The 14,280-nt window shown below is 39.6% G+C and overlaps 1 long non-coding RNA gene across 6 annotated transcripts; it reads right to left on the bottom strand.

The window, feature by feature from the left end:
* Positions 1-207: 207 nt before the first annotated feature.
* Positions 208-14,004, bottom strand: LOC104118060 (uncharacterized). Of its 6 annotated transcripts, none has more exons than XR_011410896.1 (4): positions 13,896-14,004; positions 2,793-2,862; positions 1,144-2,656; positions 208-354 (listed from the first exon to the last, which is right to left on the bottom strand). It is a non-coding gene; the product is annotated as an uncharacterized lncRNA (long non-coding RNA). The 6 variants fall into 6 exon arrangements; XR_001973620.3 differs by lacking the exon at positions 13,896-14,004 and adding an exon at positions 3,316-3,529; XR_011410899.1 differs by lacking the exon at positions 2,793-2,862.
* Positions 14,005-14,280: the final 276 nt, after the last annotated feature.

Genomic DNA, 14,280 nt, shown 5'->3' with positions numbered 1-14,280 from the left:
TGTATTTGTGAGATTTCCTTCCGCTAAATTTAAATATTTTGTTTTCAAACTCAAAAGATATGGTGGTTTACTGAGATTGTCGGCTTGCCTAGTATTGAGATAGGCGTTATCACGGCAGGTGAGATTTTGGGTCGTGACATCTTCTCTCACCATTTCCTTCATTTCTTCTTTCAGGGAAGTCATTTCATTGGCATGTTTTTGATTAAGTTTGGTATTTTCTTCATCTTTTTTTAGAGAGCTTGTCATCACCGATCTACCATAGCATCTAACCTGACCAGGCTCCTCCTTTTCAAATACAACCATAAATATATCATCTGTTGTTTCTCCGGAACTTTGACGATTCTGAAGTTCAGACTGTCAAAACCATTATTACTGCACATTACTTACAAGTCAAGATAGATTGAACACTAAAATAACTTTAACTAACTTGTAATTTTTCCTACAAAAGACATGAAATATTTGCATGGGTTGTTGTAAATGAATGTTGCACTGGAACTGTTAAAAGCAACACTTATAAAGAGAAATGGTCATATTGTCTTATCATTTAGAGGAAGAGACTATTAACACATTGAATTTCTCTACGAAGAACCAAAGAGGACTGACAATCTCTACTTGATCTTCCCTTATACTTGAATTATCAACTGGCTAAAAGAAAAGAAACCACACTTTCTTTCAGAATAGTCTAGTTAAGATATATTACCTGGTTAAGAGAAATGTGATTTAGTTTCAATTTGCCAAATTATATCTTTGGCAGGGTAAATGAAGTTTCTTTCCCAACTATGAATTCTTGTGAGAAACTTCAACATGTCTTGTTAGTAAAGATCCAGGAGCTCTTAATAGTAGTATCTTTTTTGAGCTTTCGTTTCAAGTGTCTAAAGAACACATACCTGCTAACTAGATTATTTTTTTCCTTGTACGCTAACATGAAAGAGTAATACAAGATGGAGTTATCTCCTACAGAAACTGCAATTTCACTAATTTGTCATTCAATTAGTACAAAATATAAGCACCAGACACATATAGAAAACTGCATTTATTTGAAATACATGGTTTTAATTGAAAAGATGAAACTTTAGCAGACACACATTCAATTAATGAGAGGGTCTATATAATAACAAGATCTTAACTTGCATCATGACTTACTATTGCAACTTGAGTATCAGTATGGACTTCTTTTCTTTTCTTTGTACGAGTTACAATAAACATTTCAGACTTTGATGGTTCCTCGTTGTTCTCTTTGATTGCACGCTACAAAATAAATCGAAAGAAAGTAAAAAATAAACATTAGTGTGCTCCGACAAAGCAAATGGATAAAGAGAATTAGTACCATAATTACAACAAGGGCAAGCCAACTTCCCTTTTGTACTCCAACCAGATAACATAGCATACGCAGGGAAGTCACTGATTGTCCATAAAAGAGCTGCTCGCATTTGAAAAGTTTGATTTCTTGAAGCATCATATGTTTCCACCCGACTCCCACAACACATTTAACTCTTCTATCAATGGTTGTAAATAAATATCAATGTCATTTTCAGGTGACCACGACCCAGGTTTAAGCAAAGAAAGCATAAAATATTCTGGCTTCATGCACATTCAAGGAGGCAAATTATACACCATTAAGATAACTGGCCATGTACTATGAGATATGCTCATGGTTCGAAATGGATTGAACCCATCACTTGCCAAGCCAAGTCTAAAATTACGAGAATTTCTTGCAAAATCTGGATAAAAGCCATAAAAGTCTTTCCATTCTTGGCCATCAGCAGAATGCCTTAACTTTTCATCTTTAGAAAGCTCCATGTCATGCCACCTTAATGTATCCGATGTCTTTGAGCACATGAATAATCTTTTGAGTCTATGAATTAATGGAAAATGTCTCAAAGTTTTTGCTGGAACGCGATGAGCCTTTTTAGAAGGCTCAACCTCGCTATCTACTTCAGGATATTAAATATATTTGGAAGCTCCACAAACACGACAATATTCATCAGCCTTATGTTCATTCCTAAATAGCATGCAATCATTGGGACATGCATCGATTTTTTTATAATTAAGATCGAGATCCTTTACCATAGACTTGGCATTATTGTAGGATAAAGGAATGTTCAACTCGGGCATCGCCTCTTTCAATAACTCTAAAAGAGAAGTGAATGACGCTTTGCTCCATCCATGTAGATACTTCAATAAATATAGACGGATTGTGAATGATAATCTAGAGAATCCTTTACAACCAGGATATAGTTCTTGGCTTGCCTCATCAACTAAGTTATATAATTTATTGGCATCTTCATTTGGACCTTCATAAACTCCTTCATCTTGTGCAACATCTCTAAATTGATCATTCAATAACCCATTAATTTCATAATACGAGTTAATTTCACCACTCATGTCACCATCGGCATTCATAGGGATTTCCCATTCCCCATGATTAATCCATCTTGTATAACTTTGAACAAATCCATAGCATATTAGATGATCATATACTATATTTCTTTGAGTCCAACGAATATTGCAACACTTTGCACACGAGCATTGAATTTCCTCGCCTTGAGGCTCTCCATAAGAGTAAGCAAATTCTAAGAAAGATTGTACCCCATCAATATACTCTTTGCTATACCTTGGTAAATCCATCCAATCCTTGGGTGGAACATTTGAAACCCTAAAAATCAGATATTAATATCGGATCATCAAATATATAATCATTTAAGTATTACATATACATTACAAATAAAGCCTAAAAGTCATGAGTAAGTTTTCAAAATCCTATGTAATGTAAGATGATAAGAATATCTTACCTAGTCATGACACTTATGTTAAGCCAAACACAACTTCAAATATAGATCTTCCTGAGCGTTGACTTATGTTCTTGGAGAAAAGAAGTAAAATTAATAGGATCCACACAACAACAAGATAAATCAACAAGATATTATTTTGGTAGGGAGTTAGGATATTACTCAATTGAATACATACTTATTAGTCCAAAACTCACATGTTAAATTAACTTCTTTGACGAATCAAGATCATAAAAATCCATGAAAGAATAAGAACAATGAAATCAAAAGAAAAGCAGAAAGTGAGCAAACAATAGTATCAAATTCCTATTTAGCAATATTCATGTTGCAAGAAGTGATCAAATAGTAGTGTCAAACCGTACATTCGGACCAGATTAAGAAGTGCATATACATGAAAAATATACATGAAAAAGGATATTAAAAGTGCTAAAACCTGATAACTTCAAATAAACAATGAAATATATAACTACACTAAATTTGTAAAAAATGAAGGTGAACAATATAAAAATTCAGAAATTGAGAATACCCAATTCGCAATTTAGTAAAATCAATAACACAAGCCTTTTAAACTAATTTTATCTTTGTATTTCTTTGGTTGTAGAGGGTTGAGGGCTTCGTTCCTTTTTTGTCAATTAAGCTGGTACAGTTGCACTACAGCTAGAGTAATTAATAAGATACATATATTATGAGGCAAAAAGAGGATTCAAAAATCTGGAATAATTTAGTTTCTAGGCAATGACTGTGATACTTACCTAACAACATTATCTTCATTTGCTATTCATCATTCTATAGGAATCTGTACTTTCTTTTCCATCGTTATTATTTACAAAGTGAACTTTAAATAGTTTATCAATAAATATAACATTTTGCAACAAAAATAATAACTACATAAAAAGATAATGATCGTGTAAGGCCCCATAAACTTTTTCGTAAAAACTCGGATTCCGTGATACCGAAGTAGACAAGGTCCGCGGTTCGGACTTTTTGGATTGAACAATGTCTGGGGAGTTGAGGAAAATATTGGGCAGAAGTAGGCATTTCTGCGGCCCGTTTTGCGACCGCAGAACTACTCTGTGGACCGCAGAATGGTCGCAGAGTGAGGTAGTTTTCTGGGGCATTTTTTATGTCAATTTCGCGGCCAATTATGATCGCATAACCGTTTCGTGGGCCGCACTTTGGTCGCATAGTCATCCTTAGACTTTTACGGAAGGAGGTTCTGCAGGGCATTATGCGACCGCAAAACAGGTTTGTGGGCCGCATAACCGCCGCAAAGTGAAGCAGGCCAGCCAAGTTCCCAGAGCCACCTTTCGCAGTCATTTCGCGGACCGCATAATCATTATGCGGTCGCATATGCGACCACAGAACCTGTTCCGGAGTTTTATTTTTGGAGTTTTTAAACCCGACCCTATTCCGTTAAAATACATCCCATAGACCATTTTGAGCTTATTTCTGATATCTTTGGAGTGAGAGAGAGTCACAGAGGGAGAAAGTGATCTTCATCAATATTGCTCTTCAATTCTTGCTTAAACCTTTGAAGATTATCAAGACAAGCACCCTAGGTCTTCATCCTAAGAGGTAAGATTCTATCACCAAGCTCTTAAATTCGAAATATAATTAAAATGGGAAATTAGAAAGGTAGTTCATGGGGATAGGAGTGCTTACCTTGCATGCATGTATTCTTAAGGTACGTGGGGAAGTAGTGAGTTAAAGATAGAAAAGAATGGGGTGTGGGATGGTGAAGTCTTTCATAAAAGGGCCATGGAACCTTAATACACACATAGTATTTGATAAAATGCTCCAGTGAGCTAGAATCATGATCGTTTTCTTAATTTTTGATTCAATTTTTGCTATATTGCTAAAATAGATTGAAGTTGCTAATATTTCGGAACATCTTAGAGCTTTAAGAAGATCAATTGAGGTATGTTGGCTAAACCCCCACTTCTTAGAATTGAATCCCATGGTATTCATGACAACGCAAAGTGAAGTAGGCCAGCCCAGTTCCGTGGGCCGCACTTTGGTCGTATAGTCATCCTTAGACTTTTACGGAGGGAGGTTCTGCAGCGCATTTTGCGATCGCATAACAGGTCTGCGGGTCGCATAACAGCCGCAAAGTGAAGTAGGCCAGCCCAGTTCCCAGAGCCACCTTTCGCGGACATTTCGCGGACCGCATAATCATTATGTGGTCGCATATGCGACTGCATAACCTGTCCCAGAGCTTCATTTTTGGAAATTTTAAACCCGACCCTATTCCGTTAAAACACATCACATAGACCATTCTGAGCTTATTTCTGGTATCTTTAGAGTGAGAGAGAGAGTCCTAGAGGGAGAAAGTGATCTTCATAAAATATTTCTCTTCAATTCTTGCTTAAACCTTTGAATATTATCAAGAGAAGCACCCCAGGTCTTCATCCTAAGAGGTAAGATTCTATCACCCAGCTCTTAAATTCAAAATATAACTAGAATGGGCAATTAGTAAGGTAGTTCATGGGGATGGGAGAGCTTACCTTGCATGCATGTATTCATAAGATACGTGGGGAGGTTGTGAGTTAAAGATAGAAAATAATGGGGTGTGGGATGGTGAAGTCTTTCATAAAAAGGCCATGGAACCTTAATACACATATAGTGTTTGATAAAATGCTCAAGTGAGCTAGAATCATGATCGTTTTCCTAATTTTTGGTTCAATTTTTGCTATATTGCTAAAATAGATTGAAGTTGCTAATATTCTGTAACATTTTAGAGTTTTAAGCTGCTCAATTGAGGTATGTTGGCTAAACCCCCTCTTCTTAGAATTGAATCCCATGGTATTCATGAAATCGATGCAAGTCCCAAAATGAGCGTCCTAGAAATTGCTATTCTGAATGTGCTTGTTTTGAAAATATATATGTAATATGTATTCCCATGCTTCCATGATGTTATCTCGTCGTCTAAGGAAATATTCAAACTTAGAATATGTGCAAAAATGCCAAGCCTTCAAGTCAAATTCGACTAAAGAATGTTATGCCAAATTCTGTGAAAAACCTCTATGTGCCTTAGATTCTAAATCGCTCACATGTGAAATCAAAAAGTCTTAAATGAAAAACCATGTTGTTGTTGATGATAATAAAAATGTTGGAATGTGGAAAAGAACCTGAATAACGAAATACGGCTAAGCTCCATGAATAACTTTATAATTGGGGCCACTCGTGCCATTGTATTGAAATGATGGGAAAGAAATATGAAGTGCGATGACTGATTGAAAAGGGGTGATGTCTCGAATGAGATGGCTTAGCCGATCGGGCCGAGATCGGACTCCGTATAAGAACACAGTGGTATTGTGGATGAAATTGTGAATATGGTTCATGTCTCAGATGAGATGGCCTAGCCGATCAGGCTCCGTATAAGAACACGGTGGTATTGCGGATTGTGGCATATTGGCACTAAAAACTATCCAAACTAATAATGCGGAAATTGACTTAAAAATCTATGTGATCCTTAACTTGATGTTTTAGTATTAGTTAAAGCTCATATTGCATTCTTGACTGTTCCCCCCTGTATTATTGTTCATTCGATTGAGACAGTATTTTAGTTTTACATACTAGTACTATTCGACAGTACTAACGTCCCTTTAGCCGGGGGCGCTTCATCTTTAAATGGATGCAAGTGGTTCCATAGTAGACAGTGTTGATCATAGATAGTGCTCCATCTTCTTCTCAGTGGACTCGGTGAGCCCCATTTTATTTCGGGGTCATGTATTATACCTTTTGTTTATATTGTGGTCACGTTTTGAGGTATAGCCGGGGCCTTATTACCGGCACCATCTTTACTCTCTTTTGTATCTTTAGAGGCTCCGTAGGCACTATGTGGGTTGTATATGGTTGTTAGAAAGGTTAACGGATCATGTTGTATTTTGGGCTCTTGTTCCACTCAGTCATAAGGATGTATGTATTTTGAAACTTAATAATGATGTAACAAAATGAAATAACTTAGTAATGTATATATGTATGAACTTTCTACTGCCTAACTAATGAGAGCATGCCTTCTATGGATCATATGTGAGTCGGGTAGATAGTGTCTAGCAGGCTTTCTCGACCGGGTTCACTCGGTTGAGCGCTGATCGTACTCCCCGAGGTTGGAGCGTGACAAACATGGTATAAGAGCCTAAGGTTTTAAAATGTCCTAGGATGTCTCGGAGCCGTGTCTGGTAGAGTCTTTCTTATCGGTGTGTTATCGACCACATCTATAAGTTGGAGGCTACTTGGACATTTAGGAACAATACCCTTCTTTGATATTCTGGATCGTGCGATGAAACTAATTGTGGAATTGTTCCTCCTCTAACTCGTGCATTCCATTAACTTTCAGTATATGGCACCTAAGAAGGGAGCAAGAACTGTCCAAGGGGCCAATGCTGCTTCAGGAGTAGCAGTTGACCCTCTATTTTATGATGCGGGTGAATACTTGATGGGTGAGGATAATCCCCCGACTGCTTCACTGCCTGATTCCACTACACCTGGCCAGGATACACCAGTCCCTACACCTACTGAGGGTGCGATGGTTTCTCTACATGATATTCTAGTTCCACCATCAGCCCCAGCTTCTAGATCTGGTATTTCTGATTTGGATCTTAAGGAAGCTATTCAGATGCTGACTCAGATAGTGGCTTCTTTGGCCCAAAGGTCGAATGTTGCACCCACTTCTTCTAGCCATAAGTGGATTCTACTAGTTCTAGGGTGAACATGTTTCTGCAATTGGATCCTCCGGTGTTCATGGGTGCTAATTCGAAGGAGGACCCACAAGACTTTGTTGATGAGATGCATAAGACTCTCCAGGTTATGCGCGCTACTGAGACGGAGGGAGTGGAGTTGTCCGCCTACCACCTGAAAGGAGTGGCCTATTCTTGGTTCGAGCCGTGGGAGGACTCTTGGGAGGAGGGGAGCCCTCCAGCGAGGTGGAGTGAGTTTGCTGATGCTTTCATGGACAATTTCTTGCCGGCCGAGACTAGGGCAGCTCGTGCCTCAGAGTTTGAGAACCTTAAGCAAGGAAGTAAGAGTGTGTGGGAGTATCACATGGAGTTTGTGCGTCTGTCTAAATACGCCATTCTCATGTTGCCTACTATGGAGGCTAGAGTGCGCCAGTTCGTGCAGAGCCTTAGCCCCTTGGTTATCAATGAAGCCACCACAGCTACCTTGAATTCATATATGAACTATGGGAAAATGGTAGCATTTGCTCAAGCTACAGAGGATCGTATGTTGATGAACAGAAAGGAGTGAGAGGGTACCAGCAAGACCCGATTCGCGGGCAACCCTGGAGATTCATTTAGTGGTAGAAGATCAATTTTTAGTGGAGAGTCATGAGGGCCAACCCAGTTTTATGCTCAGTCTTCAGCCAGTGCACCGCTAGTAGGGCACAGTCAGCAACAATGGGGTCACTTCAGGCCCAATCACGACAGCAGGGGGCGCCACCATCCGAGCCGATCAGGAGGGAGATTCCAGCAGCAACGGAGGCCGTCATGCCCCAAGTATAGGAGGATACATATAGGGATATGCTACCAGGACATGTCAGTATGTTACAGGTGCGAAATGATGGGTCATATTCAGAGGGAGTGTCATTTATCACGCCGGGGTGCGGGCAGGGGCACAACACAGCCATCCAGTTCTACAGCTGCTACATCTTCAGCACCCCCTCCAGGTCGAGGCACTCCGGCACTAGCAGGGCGTGGTTTATTTCATACCTTAAGGCCACGAAGATGATTAACAAAGGGTGTATCTATCACTTGGTCCGGGTTACAGACATCGATAATAAGGCACCTACACTCGAGTCTGTGCCAGTTGTGAATGAATTTCCAGAGGACTTTCCTGAAAAACTCCCTGGGATTCTGCCAGATAGGGAGACTGATTTTGGGATTGATGTTATGCCAGGCACGCAGCCTATACCTATTCCACCCTACATGATGGCACCAGCAGAATTTAAGGAACTAAATGAGAAATTGAAGAATTTGTTAGAAAAGAGTTTCATCCGACTTAGTGTGTCACCATGGGGCGCATCGATCCTCTTTGTGATGAAGAAAGATGGATCACTGAGGATGTGGATTGACTATCGGCAGCTCAACAAAGTCACAATAAAAAATAAGTACCCGTTACCAAGAATAGATGATTTGTTTGATCATTTACATGGTGCTAGATACTTTTCCAAAATTGATTTACGATCTGGGTATCACCAATCAGGAAGAAGGATATTCCGAAAATAGCTTTCAGAACCCGGTATGGGCACGTTGAATTTCTGATAATGTCTTTTGGGATAACAAATGCCCCGACTGCTTTCATGGATCTTATGAATAAGGTTTTCAATCCTTTCCTCGACTCCTTTTTCATAGTGTTCATCGACGATATTCTTGTGTATTCACGAGGTCTGGAGGACCATGCCGATCATCTCACAGCAGTGTTACAGACTCTTCATCAGCACTAATTGTACGCCAAATTTTCAATGTGAATTTTGGATGGAATCTATCACGTTCTTGGGTCATGTTGTCTCTATAGAAGGAAATAAGGTTGATCCTCATAAGATTTCAGCAGTAAAGAATTAGCCTAGACCTACAACGCCAATCGAGATTCGCAGCTTCTTGGGCTTAGCAGGGTATTACATGAATTTTGTGGAGGGGTTCTCTACTCTTGCCTCTCCGTTTACTAAATTGACTCAGAAAGCGGTTAAGTTCCAATGGTTCGATGCTTGTGAAAGGAGCTTCCAGGAGTTAAAATCGAGATTGACTACGGCGCCGGTGTTGACCCTGCCAGAGGGAACATAAGGGTTTGTGGTATATTGCGATGCTTCAAGGATCGGTCTTGGGTGTGTATTAATGCAACACAGCAAGGTTATAGTTTATGCTTCTAGGCAACTCAAGAATCATGAAAAGAACTATCCTACTCATGACTTAGAACTTGAAGATTTGGCATCATTATTTGTATGGGGTGCATGTGGATGTATTGACAGACCACAAGAGTCTCCCATATATTTTCAAGGAAAAGGAGCTGAATCTAAGGCAGAGAAGATGGCTTGAGTTACTCAAGGATTATGACATCGATATTCTGTATTACCCGGGGAAAGCCAATGTTGTGGCGGATGCCCTTAGCCGAAAATCTATGGGTAGTTTGGCTCACTTGGATGCATGTCAAAGGCCGTTGGCCAGGGAGGTTCATCAGCTAGCCAGTTTGGGAGTTCGTCTTGCGGACTCTAGTGAAGGAAGGGTAATTGTGCAAAATAGGGCTGAATTGTTGCTTTTTTGTGGAAGTCAAAGAGAAGCAATACAACGATCCATTATTGGTACAACTGAAGGAGGGGATTCATAAACATAAGACTATGGATTTTGCGCTTGGCATGGATGATGGTACACTGAGGTACCAAGGGTGACTATGTGTTCCGCATGTAGATTGTCTCCGGGAAAGAATCATGACCGAGGCTCACACTTCTAAATATTCCGTGCATCCAGGTTCTACAAAGATGTATCACGATTTCAAGGATGTTTATTGGTGGAATGACATGAAAAGGAATGTAGCGGACTTTGTGGCAAGGTGTCCAAATTGTCAGCAAGTGAAGGCCGAACATCAATGGCCTGGTGGGTTGGCACAAACATAGAAATTCCATTGTGGAAGTGGGAAATGATTAATATGGATTTTGTGGTAGGATTACCATGTACTCCGCGCAAGTTTAACTCAATTTGGGTGATTGTGGATCGACTCACGAAAATAGCACATTTCTTGCCAGTTAAATCCACCGACACAACGGAATAGTATGCTCAGTTGTATATCAAGGAAATAGTAAGGCTACATGGCACTCCAGTTTCTATCATCTCCGATCGAGGGGCTCAGTTCATGGCAAATGTTTGGAAGAAAGTTCAGCAAGGTTTGGGTACTCAGGTGAATCTTAGTACAACCTTCCATCCACAGACTGACTGGCAAGCAGAGCGGACTATTTAGACGCCTGAGGACATGTTGCGTGCTCGTGTTCTTGATTTGGAAGGTAGCTGGGATGATCATTTTCCACTCATAGAGTTTTCTTATAACAATAGTTTTCATGCTAGTATTCAGATGGCACCATTTGAGGCATTGTATGGTAGGAGATGTAGATCTCCCATTGGGTGGTTCGAAATTGGGGTAGCAAAGTTGATAGGGCCAGACCTCATGCATCAGGCTATGGAAAAGTTAAGACCATTAAGGAGTGGTTGAAGACTGCTCAGAGTCATCAGAAGCTCTATTCCGATGTTCGTCGTTGGGATTTTGAGTTCAAAGAAGATGATTGGGTATTCTTGAAAATTTCCCCTATGAAAGTCGTAATGCGATTTGGTAAGAAAAGGGAATTTGAGTTCGAGGTATGTCAGACTGTATCATTCAGAGGATCGGTGAGGTGGCGTACAAGCTTGATCTACCACCCGAGATGTTATTAGTGCACCCGGTATTCCATGTGTCTATATTGAAGAAGGTAGTTGGAGATCTGTCCACTATTGTGCAGATTGAGACCATTGAGATTAATAAAGAATTGTCATATGAAGAAATTCCAGTTGCCATTCTTGAAAGACAAGTCCGAAAGTTGAGTAATAAAGAAATTGCCTACGTGAAAGTGTTATGGAGAAACCAGCAGGTTGAAGAGGCCACTTAGGAGGCCGAGAAAGAGTTTGAATAGCTGTGTAATCCTTTTTATGAACTTGTCGCCTATGAATTTTGTATCATTTGTTTAGTTAATGTAAAGGCGTTCCTTTTGATTATATGTTGTTTACATGAGGCCACAGTTGGTATTGTTATGAGTTATGTTACATCGTTGGTTTGTGTACATGAATTTTGGGTAGAAGTAGGCATTTTTGCGGCCCGTTCTGCGACCGTACAACCACTCTGTGGACCGCAGAATGGTCGCAGAGTGAGGCAGCTTTCTGGGGCGTTTTTGATGTCAATTTCGCGGCCAATTATGAGACCGCATAACTGTTTCGCCGGCCGCACTTTGGTCGCATAGTCATCCTTAGACTTTTGCATAGGGAGGTTCTGCGACGCATTATGCAATCACATAACAGGTCTGCGGGTCGCATAACAGCCGCAAAGTGAAGTAGGCCAGCCCAGTTCCCAGAACCACCTTTCGCGGACCGCATAATCATTATGTGGTCACATATGCGACTGCATAACTTGTCCCGGAGCTTCATTTTTGGGAATTGTAAACCCGACCCTATTCCGTTAAAACACATCACATACACCATTGATCTTCATAAAATATTTCTCTTCAATTCTTGCTTAAACCTTTGAATATTATAAAGAGAAGCACCCCAGGTCTTCATCCTAAGAGGTAAGATTCTATCACCCAGCTCTTAAATTCAAAATATAACTAGAATGGGCAATTAGTAAGGTAGTTCATGGGGATGGGAGAGCTTACCTTGCATGCATGTATTCATAAGGTACGTGGGGAGGTTGTGAGTTAAAGATAGAAAATAATGGGGTGTGGAATGGTGAAGTCTTTCATAAAAAGGCCATGGAACCTTAATACACATATAGTGTTTGATAAAATGCTCAAGAGAGCTAGAATCATGATCGTTTTCCTAATTTTTGGTTCAATGTTTGCTATATTGCTAAAATAGATTGAAGTTGCTAATATTCTGTAACATCTTAGAGTTTTAAGAAGCTCAATTGAGGTATGTTGGCTAAACCCCCTCTTCTTAGAATTGAATCCCATGGTATTCATGAAATCGATGCAAGTCCCAAAATGAGCGTCCTAGAAATTGCTATCCCGAATGTGCTTGTTTTGAAAATATATGTGTAATATGTATTCCCATGCTTCCATCATGTTATCTCGTTGTCTGAGGAAATGTTAAAACTTAGAATATGTGCAAAAATGCCAAGCCTTCGAGTCAAATTCGACTAAAGACTGTTATGCCAAATTGTATGAAAAGACTCTATGTGCCTTAGAATCTAAATTACTCACATGTGAAATCAAAAAGTCTTGAATGAAAAACCATGTTGTTGTTGATGAAAATAAAAATTTTGGAATATGGAAAAGAACATGAATCATGAAATACGGCCAAGCGCCAAGAATAACTTTATAATTGGGGCAACTCGTGCCATTGTATTGAAAAGATGGGAAAGAAATATGAAGTGAGATGACTGATTGAAAAGGGGTGATGTCTCGAATGAGATGGCTTAGCCGATCGGGCCGAGATCAGACTCCGTGTAAGAACACGGTGGTATTGTGGATTGTGGCATATTGGCACTAAAAACCATACATCCTAATAATGTGGAAATTGAGTTAAAAATCTATGTAATCCTTAATTTGATGTTTTAGTATTATTTAAATCTCATATTGCGTTCTTTACTGTTTCCCCCTATATTATTGTTCATTCTATTGAGATAGTGTTTTAGTTTACATACTATTACTATTCGACAGTATTAACGTCCCTTTTACCGGGGGTGCTGCATCTTTAAATGAATGCAGGTGGTTCCGTAGTAGACAGTGTTGATCGCAGATAGTGTTGAATCCTCTTCTCAGCGGACTCGGTGAGCCCCATTTCATTCTGGGGTCATGTATTGTACCTTTTGTTTATATTGTGGTCACTTTTTGAGGTATAGCCGAGGCCTCGTTGCCGACACCATCTTTACTCTCTTTTGTATCTTTAGAGGCTCCGTAGACACTATGTGGATTGTATATGGGTGTTAGAAAGGTCAACGAATCATGTTGTATTTTGGGCTCTTGTTCCACTCAGTCATAAGGATGTATGTATTTTGAAGCTTAACAATGATGTACCAAAATGAAAGGACTTAGTAATGTATATGTGTATGAACTTTCTACTGTCTAACTAATGAGAGCACGCCTTCTCTGGATCATAAGTGAGTCGGGTAGATAGTGTCTAGTAGGATTGCTCAACCGGGTCCATTCGGTTGAGCACCGGTCATGCTCCTCGAGGTTGGGGCGTGACAGATCGTCAAGGCAATATCATAAATTGGGAAAGTAAAGAATACACATTAGAGACTTTTTCATGAGATGGGTTTTATTTAAATTAATTTTGTAGAGGCTTGTTCCAGTTCTTTCATTCTTGGGATTAGAAAATTAAAGAAAACATAGATGGTTATAATATAACTATTTCTAAAAGCCTGAGAACTTACAATTCTAAAAGCAATAAAAGAGCAGCAACCAAATATGAAGCAACGAAGAAATAGAAGCAGCGATTGAGGGTATTGGAGCAGCGGTGGCGTAGAAGCTGTTTTGCTACTAGTATGACAATATAGCAACTGTCCAAAAACGTTGCAATATAATTTAAAAACGTGGCCAAAACTTTTATATTTAGGCAACACTTAGAAAATGTTGTCTTTACAATTAAACAGAACGCTTTATAAGTGTTACCTTAAAATCCGTGGCCAAAGACTCTACTCAAAGGTCACGCCTAAAAAACTTTCCTACAGATACGCTTAGCAACACTTTTTGAGCGTTGCCTAAATTAGTGTGGCTCTAGGCCTAAAATATTGTAGTGGCATGATCAATAAATGTCAA

This window comes from Nicotiana tomentosiformis, chromosome 9 (genome assembly GCF_000390325.3).
Source record: "Nicotiana tomentosiformis chromosome 9, ASM39032v3, whole genome shotgun sequence".
Taxonomy (NCBI): domain Eukaryota; kingdom Viridiplantae; phylum Streptophyta; class Magnoliopsida; order Solanales; family Solanaceae; genus Nicotiana; species Nicotiana tomentosiformis.
Note: the sequence above shows the minus strand (reverse complement) of the source record. Positions and strands in the feature narration are given on the sequence as shown.